The 15,464-nt window shown below is 42.2% G+C and overlaps 1 long non-coding RNA gene across 2 annotated transcripts; it reads left to right on the top strand.

Moving 5' to 3' along the window:
- The first annotated feature begins 11,221 nt into the window (after positions 1-11,221).
- On the top strand, positions 11,222-13,572 carry LOC109266013 (uncharacterized). 2 transcript variants are annotated; one of them, XR_008421492.1, is made up of 2 exons: positions 11,222-11,619; positions 13,095-13,572. It is a non-coding gene; the product is annotated as an uncharacterized LOC109266013 (long non-coding RNA). The 2 variants fall into 2 exon arrangements; XR_002079480.2 differs by having other exon boundaries at positions 12,958-13,572.
- The last annotated feature ends 1,892 nt before the right edge of the window (positions 13,573-15,464 follow it).

The following is a 15,464-nucleotide window of genomic DNA, read 5'->3' as shown; positions in this document are numbered from 1 at the left end:
AGGCTGCCGGCTGCCGGTCAGTCTTTGGATTTTCATTCTTATAGATCCATTGTTCATGAGGCCAAACGATAAAAAACACATAAATGATATGGTGTCATTTAATGTTTCAAAACACTATTCAAAAAAGTTTCCATGGTGATCATCTTCAAACTTCTTCCCAATAGTCCTCTGACCTACTCTTCTTTCCTCCTGCTTCCCTTCCTCCCTGATTACTCCTATGAGGGTAATAATGAGACCCCATAGTTTGTTTCCCATGTGCCCCCCCCCCCCCCCCCACCAGGCGACCGCTGGCAAGTTCTGTCACCCCAGTCTCCTTTTTGATATCCCAGCAGGTCTGAGATGGGAATGGGACTCATCTTGTTCAAGCCCCCTGGTCCTCAGAGTTCTACTCTTCTCTTCTGGTTCTTCCTGGAGGGGTTTTCTCTGGGGGCTCCTGCCCCTCACCCCAATCTGGATCTGCTCGAAGGAAAAACGCTACTCTAATTGGAAGGTTCTTTGGGCCAACTGAGAGCCTCAGAGTCTCCTGGTCTCCCTGCAATAAAAAAACCTCATCCCAGAGCTGACTCTAGGCTGGTTCTACATTATATAAGAAGCAAGATGGTGACTCTTTGTTCAAGGATGGAGACCAGGGAGATGAAATGGCACGTCCTCTGTCCACACAGTTAGTGCAGCCCACAGGACCAAAAAGACTCAGATCTGAGCTTTCAGTCCGTGTTCTCTCCAGCATCCAAATCCTGGTAAAACCAAGCCGTAGGGAACATCAGCAGAGGCTCAGTGAGAAAACTTCTTGCTCAGAGGACTTGGTCCTTGGGTTTTTTATTACATTTCTTCCTGAATAGAAGGAATTATTTCTTTTCATTAGGAAATCTGAAGGAGTAAAAGCCCAGAAACCCTGGGTGGGGACTGCATAATTTATAGAGAATTCCACAGAGGGCAGGGCACTGGAAAAGAGAATGACTGATGCGACCAAAAATTCCAGAAATGAAAGGAACCTAAAGATCTTCTTCATAAATATCAGATTCTTAGTAATCTGAGGTTATCCTCGCTCAGTGTTTTCAACATTTTTAAATCTATGTTCTTCCATGATGCTTTTTCAGTGAAGCCTCCATGTATCTCTATAACCCCAGATTTTGACTCATTGCTCTTATATTTGGGATCATGAAAATACGCACCCTTACAGATTCTTTTGTGCCCCCAGAGGGACTGGGTACTTCCCTTGTCACATCCACGGAGGATCCCTGTAGCACAATACCACACAGGAAGAAAATGTCAAGACCCGGCCTCCCTATAGGTGGTTAGCTGCCTCCCCAAGATAAGAACACATTTCCTGTCTTCTAGTCAAGAGCTTTATCCTCCATAACATTCTGTGTCCCTAGAGTTCAAGTGTATCAAGAATATGAGATGTACTTGGAATTTTCAATTCTTCAAATTCCTTCAAGTGCTCAAAATATCTCCTTGGGGAGAGTTATTCTAGTCATCTTCTGGGAAACAAGCACATGGTATATCCATCATCCAAATGGTTCTTTGGTCAGAGAGAGAAGCCTTGATGTTAGAAGCAGAGAACAGAGCCCCAGCCGCAGTCTCAATCTGCCTCGAACAAAGGGGAGGGAAGTGGATAAGGATGAGGCCCCCGTGACCACTTGAATTTGGCCTGGTAAAATGTGGTGAACGCGTAGCCCCAAACAGCATAAAGCCTAATTCCAGATTTAAAAATTTAAGAATAAAGCTAATCGGCCAAGTGAAACGAGAATTATTAGACGCTTAAAAGTGCCCCAGGAATCTTTAGAAATTTAAGCAACACTCTATAATTAATACATATGGGATTTTTTTTTTTTAAGAAAGGAAGAGTACAGCTGTACTGTGGACTCACAAAGGAAAATAGAGGGTTTCATCTTGAAAGCTATAAAATGATCTCTGTCTGAGAATATGAAAGAGGGTCGATTCAGACTAGAGCAAGCCCGAGAACTGCAAGGGACAGGAAAGGACAGTAGTCCCTGGAAGGAATGTGTGGGCAGAAGGGGTAGAGGAACTTTTAAGGCTTTTCTGAAAGGATCGGAGAGGAAAGAAACATAGGAAGCTTATTAGCAAGTCAGAGAAAAGTGGATTTAATTATGAACATGACATTATTGGGATAATGAACTGCATCATTAAATTCATCTTTTAACAAGAGGAAAGAAAATATATCCCCCAGGAATTTTTTTCGGGAGGGGGGTGGGAATATGTAGAAATCTGAATCTTTTAAAAGTTGGCCACTAGTAAGGATTCATTTAAAATAAAATGAGTTCAAAAGCAAGCAAAATTACTCTATGGCCTGAGAAGTGGGGAGGGGGCAGACCTTGGAGAGGAAGGGTGGAGGCGTCTGGGATGCTGGTGATGTCCTTTTTCTGTCCCTGCATCAGATGATGGGGAGGGGGTGTACTTTATGAAGATTTGTTGGGTTGTACGCTGTGACCCGTGCACTCTTATGTATCCTTAACACAGGGATAAAAATTAAAAATGAAAATTAAATAAGATGGAGGTTTTAAATAAGGTAAATATTAAGATTACAGTGATATATAAATCAGAATCAAGGGTGGTGTAGTAAACTAATGGAATTATAAAGCAGCACATAGATTTTTTTTTTTAAAGAGAGAGAGAGAGAGAGAGCACGAGTGGGTAACAGGTGCAGAGGAAGAGAGAGAGAATCTTAAGCAGGCTTGTCTACATTTAGCACAGAGCCCAACGTGGGACCCATAACCCTGGGATCATGACCTGAGCTGAAATCGAGAGTCTGTTGCTCAACGAACTGAGCCACCTAGGTGCCTCGACTCATAGATTTATCTATCATCTATCTATCTATCTATCTATCTATCTATCTATCTATCTATTATTTTTTTCACGTTTATTTATTTTAAGAGAGAAAGAGAGAGAGCACAAGCTGGGGAGGGGCAGAGAGAGAGAGAGACAGAGAATCCCAAGCAGGCTCCACGCTGCCAGCGCAGAGCCCGATGTGGGGCTTGAACTCAACCAACGAAAGATCATGACCTGAGCCTAAATCAAGACTCAGACACTTAATCGATGGAGCCACCCAGGTGCCCCGTGACACATTGATATTTTTAAAGATCACTAGAGAGCTGAAGATGAAAAAAAAATAACAATCAATCAGTGTACGACCATATTTTACTTTTGCAATCAACCCATTTCTGTACAATTTAATTTCCTTATTTATTTTAAATTTTATCGTGGAGAGTTATAATTAATAAGAATCTTGGGGCACCTGGGTGGCTCAGTCGGTTGGGCGTCCGACTTCAGCTCAGGTCACGATCTCACGGTCCGTGAGTTCGAGCCCCGCGTCGGGCTCTGGGCTGATGGCTCAGAGCCTGGAGCCTGTTTCAGATTCTGTGTCTCCCTCTCTCTCTGCCCCTCCCCTGTTCACGCTCTGTCTCTGTCTCGAAAATAAATAAACGTTAAAAAAAAATTAAAAAAAAAATAAGAATCTTATATTTTATTTGAAAGTAAATCACCACTCTTTTTCTTGTTAAAAATAAATCCAAGTTTCCACACATTCTATTTGTTTAAAAAAGGAATGAGATCATACAGCCAAATGTGACTTTTAAGAAAAGACTAGTCAATCAACCAAAAATAATTTGATTGCCAATTATGTGGCCAATCTGTTATCAGTTATCATTGAGGGTGCTAAAGTCAAAGGTTCTGTTCCTATTAAGAACTAAGAATCTTAGTTGGGGAGAAAAGACCAACAAATATGTGTTCATTGTTCAGTGCTATCTGTATACAAGTGACAATGTGAATGTAATAGTGTGAACATAGGTGACCTTAAATAGAATGTGACTTTGGCCCTCTCTTCCCATAAAAATTGTTGAAAAATGTTGAAATAATAAACTACTATATTGACTATATTGAACTATGTATAGATTATAAACCGAAGGCTGATTATTTGTTTCATAGGAATTATCTGATGGACATCAAAATTAGATGTCATCTTATTAGATGGGTTCATTACAATATTTAAAGAAATTGTCACAACAATGAAATTTGCAGCTGGCACTCCAATGACAACATTTTGTGAAAACCCTAGAAAGTTTTTTAAAAAGGAAGGGGAGGAATAGGAAAAATCTCTCAAGTTGAATGTCAATACCAATGGGACTCAATTACCTCCATGATAGATAGGAGAAAATTGGTCAGGATCAAGTTCCAAAAGCAACGTTGGGGTAAGAGTGTAAACCAAACTACATCAGACTTGGGAACATTTCTCAGGAAATGGTGAAACAAATAACCAGAGTCTATGTCTCTGTTGACCCAGAAAGAAAAACTCTCATATTGAGCAATGAAAAAACAGTCTAGGAGAATGAGCAATGGGTCGTCGTAATGTCCACATTTCAGCCTTGTTTCCAGCCCACATCTTTGAGTGAATCAGAATTTTTCCCTTGGTTGAGCTGACTTTTGGCTGAATAAGGGCCCCACAGAAATATTTATGTCCTGGTCTGCGGAACCTGTGACTGTTCACCTTATATGACAAAAGGGACTTTGCAGATATGATTAACATAGGTTTCAATACAGGGAAATCCAGGGGGCTCAGTGTAATCACAACCGTCTTTAGAAGAGGTAGGCAAGAAGGTCAAAAGGAGGAATGAGGAGAGACGAGGACAACAGAAGCAAGAAGCTGCAACAGTGTAAGGACCGGTTCACAAACCAGGGAACACAGCAGACTCTAGACGCCAGAAAAGACAAGGAAAAGGATTCTCCTCTACACCCTCCAGAAGGAACCAGCCCCAAGGGCACCTGGACTTCAGCCAAGTGAAACTGATTTCTGACTTCTGATCTGCTGATATGGAAATGGACTTGTGTTGTTTTAAGCCACTCACCTTATGGTAATTTTTTATAGCACATTAGGAAACTAAAACATTGAGTAAAGCGCTCAATCTAATTAGACCTGATTTTCTCTAGAATGTTTCTCATGCAGGGCATTTGATTAGTGCGTAGCTTTGGCAGAGGGACAGGTGGTTCAGAGCTAAGCAAGGTCTTCTTCCAGTCATTTTGGGGGCATTTTTTTCTCGTGTGTTTGTGGCTCTAGAATCTCTAAGCTTGGAGCGTTAGTTTTTTGGATTGTTATCGGAACCTACTTACCGGGCAGTGTTCCTGAGATTCATGTCTCTCAACGCCTGTGGCCCACCCCCAGAAGGCATGGGGCTTGGTACTCAAACTCCAGGAAAGAAGAAACTGAGGACATGGCTTAAGAAAGAAAATTGGCAAATTAGAGATTAAAACACCAACACTAATGTGTTAGTCTTAAGATGTTTCTAAAGTATTCTTCTACTCAAATATCTTTTTGGTGTATGATTTGTTCCTCATGTTCACAACAGCGACAAAAGTGTGAAAAGGATACTTGTAAAGAAAGAATTTAACACATTTTCCTCTCTCATTGGACACCAGGCTCCCTGAAGTAATAAACTATGAATTATTCCTCTCTGACTCCACAACAACTGGTCAAGTGCCTGGTGAACAGCAGGTGATGAAACATGCTTTCCAAGGAAATAGAAAAGAAAAGAAGGAAGGAAGGAAGGAAAAGAAGAAGAAAGAAAGAGAAGATATGTTTTCATATTTTTTTTTTCTTGAAACGGAGGGAGATAGAGGGCCAGAGCAAATTTTATCAGCCAGAAGATATATAATCTTGAAATTTATTTACAAAAGGCATTATATTTACTTTTAAACCTGTATCAGCCTACCAGGTAAGCTCACTCCTGAACCTAGATTGGAGAACAAAAATTGAGTCTTAGTGGTTTGGGTATTGAGAAATCGTGATAGAGGGGCGCCTGGGTGGCTCAGTCTGTTGAGTGTCCAACTTCAGCTCAGGTCATGATCTCAAGATCCGAGGGTTTGAGTTCCACATCGGGCTCTGCGCTGACAGCTCGGAGCCTGGGGCCTGCTTCAGATTCTGTGTCTCCTTCTCTCTCTGCCCATTCCCTGCTCATGCTCTGTCTCTCTCTGTCCCAAAAATAAATAAACGTTAAAAAAAAGTAAAAAAAGAGAGAGAGAGAGAGAGAGAGAGAGAGAGAGAAATTGTGATAGAAAATGGGAGAGTTGGAAAATGAAATTTTGAATGATATTTGAAAGAAGTATTTGGGGTATTTCAAACCTAAATAACAAAACCCCAACCTTTTTGTGACTTTTGTTATAAAACTAAGGTAGCTATAGGCAGAACCTTGGGGAGGGTTCCCACATGTTGTACAACCATGAAAGTATTGGCAGGAGAAAGACACTTGTCAATCCTTCTAGAAACGTAAGGAGAATGAATGATAAGAAGCTAATACATTGAAAGAAAAAAGGCTAGTGCTTGAATAGGAAGCTGGAATTCCTCGGACCAAATGTCGTGGGCTACATTCAACTGTCCTGGACTTGGGTTTCTGAAGTGGGCTCCAGAATTTCTAGTGTCTGGGCAAGGATGACACAGTGTCTTGACAAAGGGGGTTTACGTGGTTTGCATGTGGTCTGGCACTGGGGCAGAGAGCACTCTGCACTTTCCACAAGGGGGAACATCTACCCAGCAAAGGGAAGCAGTAGGAAATCCGGAGGCCTGGGTTCTGGTCTGATTATAAGCCCGTGAAATTTCCTTACCCATCCCCGGGCTGGCTGCAGTTTCCTCCCTTGGAACATGAGAGGTTGAGTCAGACCCCCTCCACGGTCCCCTCCTATTCTGAAATTCTATAACTCTACTCTTGACCTAGAGAACAGTGTTGTGCATTAATAAGGAATTCTATCTTCTGTCAGGTTCTTTTGCCCCAAACTGTTTAGGTCCTGACTTGTACACAATAAGGAGCAAATAGCGTCTCCTTTTGATCCTGCGGTTAAAAATATTTAGTTTTTTGGTGTTTGAAGCATTCTCTTCAACTAAATACTATAACCTTGACATAGCTGGATTTGTACTAAACTGTTATAAACACACGCTCTTGGCAAGATCCTATGAAATAATTGACTTACAGTGACCTTGGTGCTGGCAACATAACAGTTCAAGTTTCTCATTATCGTTCTGTGTCAGATAAGGGAATTTTCCTCTCATTCAGCTGATTTTCAGCCTTTGTTTCTTGGGTAGTGGGTAGTGAGGGCTTTAAGATGCCCAACATGCTGTGCTGTGATGTGAATTTCAGCAGCCTATTTGGGGGAGCTATTTTTAGTCTCTTAATACATGATTAATGTGACCATTTTCTCCTTATCACTGTCTTAGATGTAATTAACAACGGATGTGATTATTCTTCCTGGTTGTGATGCCAGGCTATGACACCTTTGAGTCATGACTGCGGCTTTGTAGGTTAAAAGACTACCGAAACTGCTTCTGGTGGGACAGGAGTGTGACGGTCTCTGTGGACTGAGTTTGAAAAATCTGTTTGCAAAGCCACATAGTTATTGATTATACAATAAGTGTAAGTGGTCCTGCGGTTCAAGTGCCGTCACAAAAATGAACTGCATTTCTCCATAAAACCTCACATATAAATTGGACGAGCATTTTCTTTGCATGGAGTGAGATATGGAAAGATTGGTTCGCAGCCCAGGTGGTTCTTCTTTGTATCCTTCCTTTCCACATCAACCTGAGAAAGCACCATGGCGAGTGAGCTGGCCGCACCTCCAATATTTGACGGCCGTCGGTAAAGACTATTTGTTCCTCCCAAGTTAGACTGTGTTCCTCCTGTTCAACGGTGAGCACCAGCATCTGGGGATAGGATCTTGATTTACTAAAACTGATACCAACGTGTTTAGAGCTGTCTGGGAACCACACGGCAAAAGGGAATCTTTTCATCGGTTTTCGGGTAATGGATATAAACTGGAACTTACCTTTTCCTACTCTCTCCCACTTAAGATTCTCATCACCAACTCAGAAGAGTACAGCAACCGAAACAGTTTAACCCCCTTATTATTTATCCAAACTAACCCTAAGTAGGAATTTCTCATAAATCAAAGTTGCAAGACCTTGAAGAAGAAAAGGGGTGAGAATAAATAATTGACAAGGGCTTGGTACAGGGTCTGATACATTTAAGATGTTTACTAAATGGTAACCATCATTAACATCACGACCTCTTAGACTTTGCCATTTGTCTTTTTAAAATTTATTTTAGGGGCGCCTGGGTGGCTCAGTCGGTTGAGCGTCCGACTTTGGCTCAGGTCACGATCTCGCGGTCCGCGGGTTCCAGCCGCGCGTCGGGCTCTGGGCTGATGGCTCAGAGCCTGGAGCCTGCTTCCGATTCTGTGTTTCCCTCTCTCTCTGCCCCTCCCCCGTTCATGCTGTGTCTCTCTCTGTCTGAAAAATAAATAAACGTTAAAAAAATAAATAAATAAAATTTATTTTAGAGCATTCACACACCAGGCTTGTGTCCTCTCCTATTCTTACTGTTTAGGAATTTGATGCCTAAATTTCATATTCACTATAGCAAAATTCCACTCCAAGTTATTAATTAGCACATCCCAGAGAGTTAGTTGTAATGGGATTTTAACTGCATCTCTGAAAATTGTACTCTTGCATTTATAAATTAAACACCAGTTTTGAGAGAGAAGTTCAAATGGAGTCATTTCTGGAGTCAAAAGGTGTATAATTTTATGCCTTTACAAGATACTGATTTGTGCAAAATAATGTTATTTATCTTTAGGAGAGAAATTGCACACTAATAAATATCAGTGAGCTTCAGAAAGCCACTCAGAGGTTGGCCATTTGACCTTTGAGTGAAGTTCAATCCAGGTTCTATCATAAACTTGATTTGGTACCTTAGGAAATTTATTAAATCGTCCGCCTTAATTTCTTCATCTATAAAATGAGAATTATGATATCACACAAGATTCATTCTTATAATATTATGGTGGAAGTGTACATTCCTGGAAGAACGACTCCCAAATACAGTATATTCTTTCTCGGAAAAATGGTGTAAAATCATTTCTGGCCAGGAGCAGACAGATGGGTGAGAAGGATTATCGTGGTGCAGGTATCTCTGTGCGTTTGTGATTCCAGTGCCCAGGGAGGCACTGCTACTAATTTTGAGCAGCTGAAGCCTACATGGCATTAATTAATTAATTAACTAATTAATAAAGTCTATGTGGCATAAAGAAAAGGAATCATGGTTATGGGAGAAAAATAATCTACATCTCCACATGTATTCCCAGAGAATAAAAATTTGCTTCTATTCAAATTTGAAAGAATGCCTATTTTGAAAACCAAAAATATTTACCAGCTGATTATAGAGCTGTGACAGTAATGATGCCAAAGATCAAATTGGACAAATGGTGCCCAGTACAGAGAAGGCCCTTGGTAAATGTTTGTTAAATTAAATCTGAATATAAGTGATGCAAGAAATTTTGGAAATACAAAATACCACCAAATATTAAATATCAAAAATATAAGAGCCAAATATTATTCAGGAAAAATTAAAAATTAAAGCTTAGGGGCACCAGGGTGGCTCGGTCAGTTAAGTGTCTGACTCTTGATTTTGGCTCAGGTCATGATCTCACGGTTCACGAGTTCAAGTCCCACGTTGGGCTCCGTGCTGACAGTGTGGAGCCTGCTTGGGATTCTCTTTCTCTCTCTCTCTCTCTCTCTATCTCTCTCTCTCTCCCTCTCTCTCTCTCTGCCCCTCCCCTACATGTGATGGAAGAGATGGGTGGTGAGCCCTTGGTGGGGAATCTGGGAGACCAGCTTCCCAGGTAAAGAAAACAGCAACCCCTGACGAGATGCCATGGCTTGGGGTTTTGAGGATGACAGGGAGGTCACGTGGCTGCAGTGGAAGGATCAAGGATGAGAACAAAGGAATTTGGGTCAAAGGAGTAATGTGGAATCAGATCACATAGAGACTTTATGTCAAAATAAGAATTTAGACTTTTACTCTGAGACGGATGACTACCTTTTTTTCTCTCTTAATTGTGGCAAAAAGGGAGATTGAGTCTCTGAGAAGTTAAGTAACTTGCCAAGATCGCAGAGCTCCTAAGTGGAGAATATTTTTGACACCGATAACCTGAGCTAATAATTTGGAGACTGGTTGAGGATTCAACCTGATTCAGCCTATTATTATATACAAGGTACAGCCAGAAGGCAGGTAGGGAAATTTTATCAATACCACTTACGCCAGAGCGACTCAGAATTGGATGCTAGGTCCATCAAAGTGCACCAGCTGGAAGAGCGACTTTTCTGAAGTCTGTGAACTTTCCAGAAAGATCTTTCCTTCCGGATAATGTCATCATAGTTTCTCTAGAGAGGTTACCTAGGGATGGCAGGTGAGGCTGCTGGGTTTTCACCGTGTGAGCCCAGTGTGAAATACACAGCATGAAATCAATAGTGTCACTCACTCAGAGTGCATCCAAACTCCATACACAGGCATGAAGCAGCCAGGTATCCCAGGCAGCCAATCTTCTCTGGCTCGACTTATCCAGGTAATTGTTTTGAAAGAGTGGCGCAGTCCCGCTGGTGACGAATGTATCTGCCTGCTAAATGCATAGCATCTAGTCCTTGCTGTGTGGTAGGGCACACTGAAAACAAGTTATAACAATTGAGTCAAACGTAGAAAATATGATTAGCCATACAACTGGCTATGGCCACAGCTACATGAAGCCAAACGAAAAGAATCTTCAGCCAGCCATCAATGGTCTGAAGAGAGAACGGGTACAAATCCCAATATTCAAATATTTGAATATTTAACAATTCGTAACCTGAATTGATTAAATAATTCTCCTGGCTGCACACAAGTTCTTGAGAGACAGTTGAGAGAAACGGGATCTCCATCTTTACCCTTATCTCTCACATTCTTTTAAATTAGTTCCTTCTCTTTGGTGCTCGAAACATCTGTCCTGTACAAAAATATCTCCTCTGATGCTCAGCACACAATCTCATTTCCGTCTTTCTTCCTACACAAAACGTTCCAAAAGAAAAAGTAACTCTCACTATCATATCCTCACTTACTCTGTGTCTTTTGCAAAGTGGTCTTTGGTCTCTTTAAAGACCTGTGTCTTAAAGATATCTTAATTTGTAAATAAACTCGTAATTACAAAGTTCTCGATTCATACTGGGGATATTGTGATTAACAATAAATATATATATGTGATCTTCCTCCTGGTTTCTGGCACAGAGCAATAAAAATCAGAGCAATAAAGAGGTCTTTTTTATGTGAATGAGGTGACTTTTTATGTTAATGAGGTGACCTCACAGATGGGAGGGGGGGTTGCCAGGGGCCCCAACCCTGTGATCAGCGGGTTGGAACTTTCAGTCCCACTCTCCAAACTCAGGGGAGGGGAGAGGGTCTGAAGATTGAGTTTAATCACCAATGGTCAATGATTTCATCAATCATGTCTACGTAATGAAGCCTTTATAAAAGCCCCAAAAGGACAGGGTTTGGACAGCTTCCGGCTTGGTGAACACACGGAGGTGTTGGGTGGTGAGCTCAGAAAGCATGGAAGCTCCACACCCTTTTTCCACACCTGGCCCTATGCACGTCTTCCATCGGACCGCTCCTCAGTTCTGTCCTTTTGTAATCAACCAGTAATCTAACAAGCAAAACGTTCCTCTGCGACCTGTGGGCCGCTCTAGCAAATTAACTGAACGTAAGGAGGGGACATTGGATCCTCTGACGGATAGCCGGGCGGTCAGTGGCGCAGGTAACAAGCTGGGCTTGTGATGGGGTATGAAGCGGGGGCAGTCTTGTAGGATGGAACCCTTAACCTGTGGGATCTGATGCCAGCTCCAGGTAGAGAGTGTCCATATCGAGTGGAAGTCTAGGGCACCTAGCCAGGGTCAGCGAGTTGCTTGGTAACTCCCCCTGCGCCCCCGCATATTGTACTTGGTGACCAGAATGTTACTGGTCTGTTGACAATGTCATCAACTACTGATCAATTAACTCTTTTTGGAATCACTTTTCGCGCTTTGCTTTCAATGACAATTATACTCCTGTTCCTTCTCTTAGTATTTTATCAACCTCTTCCTAGTCTGCCTTAGTATGGACTCTGGTGTTTGTTTTTGTTTTTTAATCAGTGCTTAGAACTAAATGTTCCTGTGGTTCGGTTCCCACTCTCCTTTGGTGTATGTACCACATTCCCTCAAATGGGGAGTTCACTCATTCCCAAGGCTTGAACTTGAAATCTATCTCTGACTTAGTTCTGCCATCTCATGCTTTATTTTCGTAATCTTTTCGACATTTAAGCCATGGTCTTATGAACACCATGTTGCTGAGTAGCCCAGAAAAAGTCACAACCTCTCTCAGACAACCTCTCCTCTTTTGTGAGACGAAGGAGTTCATCTTTCAGGTTACACATGGATATTATCAGTCAGAGATCTTGGTTGGAGAAGGAAACTTGAACAGAAAGTGAATTTATTTTACCCGACCTGTGAACGTTAGAATTGCCAGTAAGGTTGGGAAGACAGACTTCAGGGCTGGAACAGGACACCTCCAGTTTATGTAGCTAGAATTAGAGACAAGTCCCACAAGAGGGCAAGTTTGACTTTGCCGACAGGCTACCTCTGTAGACATGACCACAGATACTGCTGTGGTCACCATTACAACTATGCTCCGTGTGTAGTGAACTAACCACTTGGTCACCATCCTGATATCCCACACAGAATTCAGAGTCTCCACTTGGGACATCCCACTGGTTGCTCCTCCATCATATTGCCTGTGCTCTGGGAGCAGGCAGAGGAAGGATCTAGCTGACCGTTGCAACCCCCAAAGGGATTTCCACCCAATAGCAAAGGGGACTGGATGTGGGATAGCAAATCCCTCTCCCACTAAGAAATGTGTCCCATAGATTTCTCAAAGCTACCTCACACTGAAGACACTGAAACCAGAACCCCATCTGTTACCCGGGTAACTTAATGCCTAAAACATCTGCTACAGGTACTCCGGTTACGGATTCTTGCTTCACAAGTCTTCACCGTTTCAGTCAGTAATTACGTTGGTCAGATTGTTAACTTTTTGATCACTTCTTTCTTTTCCCTTCCAGTCCTAGCCCATAGGTTTTGTTAAGAACTGATTTACGGAAGTAGCGATTTAGGGACTAAATGCAACACAAAGCAAATCGCCAGGCATCGTTCTGTCGATCTAACACAAAGTCATCTTGACTTGAATTCTTGCTCTTAGGTGTGATTTTCAGGATCGTTTCTCCCCTGCAATTTTCAATGAGCTTCATTTCCCAAGAAATGCTTTTTCAACCCTCTGAATGCTAATGACAGAGAACAGAACCTGGTGATTAAGGGCTACCTTCTATGAGAAAAGGACAGCATACTGAGGCAATCCTTTCTCTGGTCTTTTATTCTTTCACTCTCAACACATAATAATCATCATCTTTGGGAAGCGTATTTAACTCAAATATTTAAACATTTGCATATGTCGTTGAAAGAAATATCCGACAAATTAGGTGTGATTTGTACCTGTGGAAGCCTACAGATGAAGACGAGGCGAAGGTGTGTCTTCCCTGAAAACAGACATTTTTGCCTTTGCTTTTGATTGGGAAACTCGGCACATCCCTTGGACCCACAACACAATAAAGGAGATAATGTGATGTGATTTGAACATCTATCAATATCCACAGGGGATAATAAATACCTTTGCTACCCCTGAGCCCATGTGTTAAGTGAATTTTCAGTGTCTAGCAGTTGTCGCGGATGCACTTTACGGTTTTCAAGCCTGGGATCTGATTATATACTCAGTGGACTCTTAACCGCATTACGTATTTGAAAAAGCAAACCGCCCGCCATATTTAAAATTAGCACCTGCCCCTACCACCTTGGCATTCCTAACCCCCTTCCCTAGCTCTGCTTTCCCCCCCACCCCCTGTAGCAACTAATCACCTTCTAAAATACTATATGATTTAATTTCGTGTGTTTATTATCTATTTTCTATCCCTTCCTGCTAAAGAGTAAGCTCTGGGAGGACAGGGGGCTTCATCTGTTTCATTTACTGATGTCCTAAGAGCCTCAAATGGTGCCTGGCACTTTCTAGGCATGGAAGTAACATCTGCCGAATGAATGAACAAGCAGCAGCCAGACAGGGTGGAGGACAGCTGTAGTGCCTGAGACGCTTGCCTCTGCTGTGCCTCTGTTTGCACTCAATTCCCAGTCCGTGATTCCTTCCCTGTAAAAATCCGCTTTTCCCAAGGGTCTTAAAACTCGCTCAGCAAAAGCCTTCAGTGACTTCTCAGTTTAATGCACTCCTATTTCCTGGAGTTATTACATTTCAGCAAGGATCACAGTGTCAAGCTAATAGAATTTTTTGAGACTTTTTTTTTTTTTAGAGCATTTTTAGGTTCACAGAAAAACTGAGGGGAAGGTACAGAAATTTCCCAGTGGCTCCTGTCGCTGTGGATGCACAGACTTCCTTACTATCAGCACCCCTCACCAGAGAACACACTTGTCACAATTGTTGAACCTACACTGACAAATACAACGTCCCAAATCCATAGCTTATCGTAGAGCTCACTCTTGGCGGTGCACACGCTGTGGGTTTGGACAAATGTTTGAAGACATGTAGCTGTCACAGAACAGTGTCCTGGCCCTAAAAATTCTTTGTGCTTTGGCTGTTCTCTGCCAACCTCCACAATCCCTGAAAACGCCTCATCTTTTTACTGTCTCCATAGTTTTGCCTTTTCCAGAATGTCCTATAGCCGGAATCATACAGCATGTAGCCTTTTCAGATTGACTTCTTTTACTTCATTTAAGGTTTTTCCATGTCTCTCAAGGATTGATAGCTTTTTAGGGTCAAGTAATATTCCATTATGTGGATGTACCACAGTTTATTTATCCGTTCGCCGCCCGAAGGATATCTTGACTGCGTCCAAGTTATGGCAATTACAAAGGAAGCTGCCGTGAACATCTGTCGCCGGCTTTAGGGTAAACATAAATTTTCACCTTCTTTGGGTTAATCTCCAGGAGCACAATTGCTGGATCATATGGTGAGAGTACATATAGCTTTGTAGGAAACCACCAAATGTCTTCCAACGTGGTTGTACCATTTTGCATTTCCACCACCAATGGAGTCCTGTCTTTCCACATCTTTGCCAACGTTTGGTGTTGTGGGAATACAGCTTGTATCGCTAAATTTCCACCACACTTTTATGTCTGTGTGCGGCTCGTATGCTCTAGCAGGAGGTAACTTTGGCGTGAAGAGAAATAGACTCAATTCCCCTGATTATTACATAGGATCGCTAATTTATTTTTTTTTTAATTTATTTTTTTTAACGTTTATTTACTTTTGAGACAGAGAGAGACAGAGCATGAACGGGGGAGGGTCAGAGAGCGAGGGAGACACAGAATCTGAAACAGGCTCCAGGCTCTGAGCTGTCAGCACAGAGCCCGACGCGGGGCTTGAACTCACGGACCGCGAGATCATGACCTGAGCCGAAGTCAGACGCTTAACCGACTGAGCCACCCAGGTGCCCCAGAATCGCTAATTTATACCTTTGCTGTGGACAGATGTCTGTCCAAAGGGAGTTGTGTCATCTTTTTTCAAGAT

This window comes from Panthera pardus, unplaced genomic scaffold (assembly GCF_024362965.1).
Source record: "Panthera pardus isolate Hobbes unplaced genomic scaffold, ASM2436296v1 HiC_scaffold_1, whole genome shotgun sequence".
NCBI classification, from domain to species: domain Eukaryota; kingdom Metazoa; phylum Chordata; class Mammalia; order Carnivora; family Felidae; genus Panthera; species Panthera pardus.
This window is presented reverse-complemented; position numbering and strand designations above follow the sequence as displayed.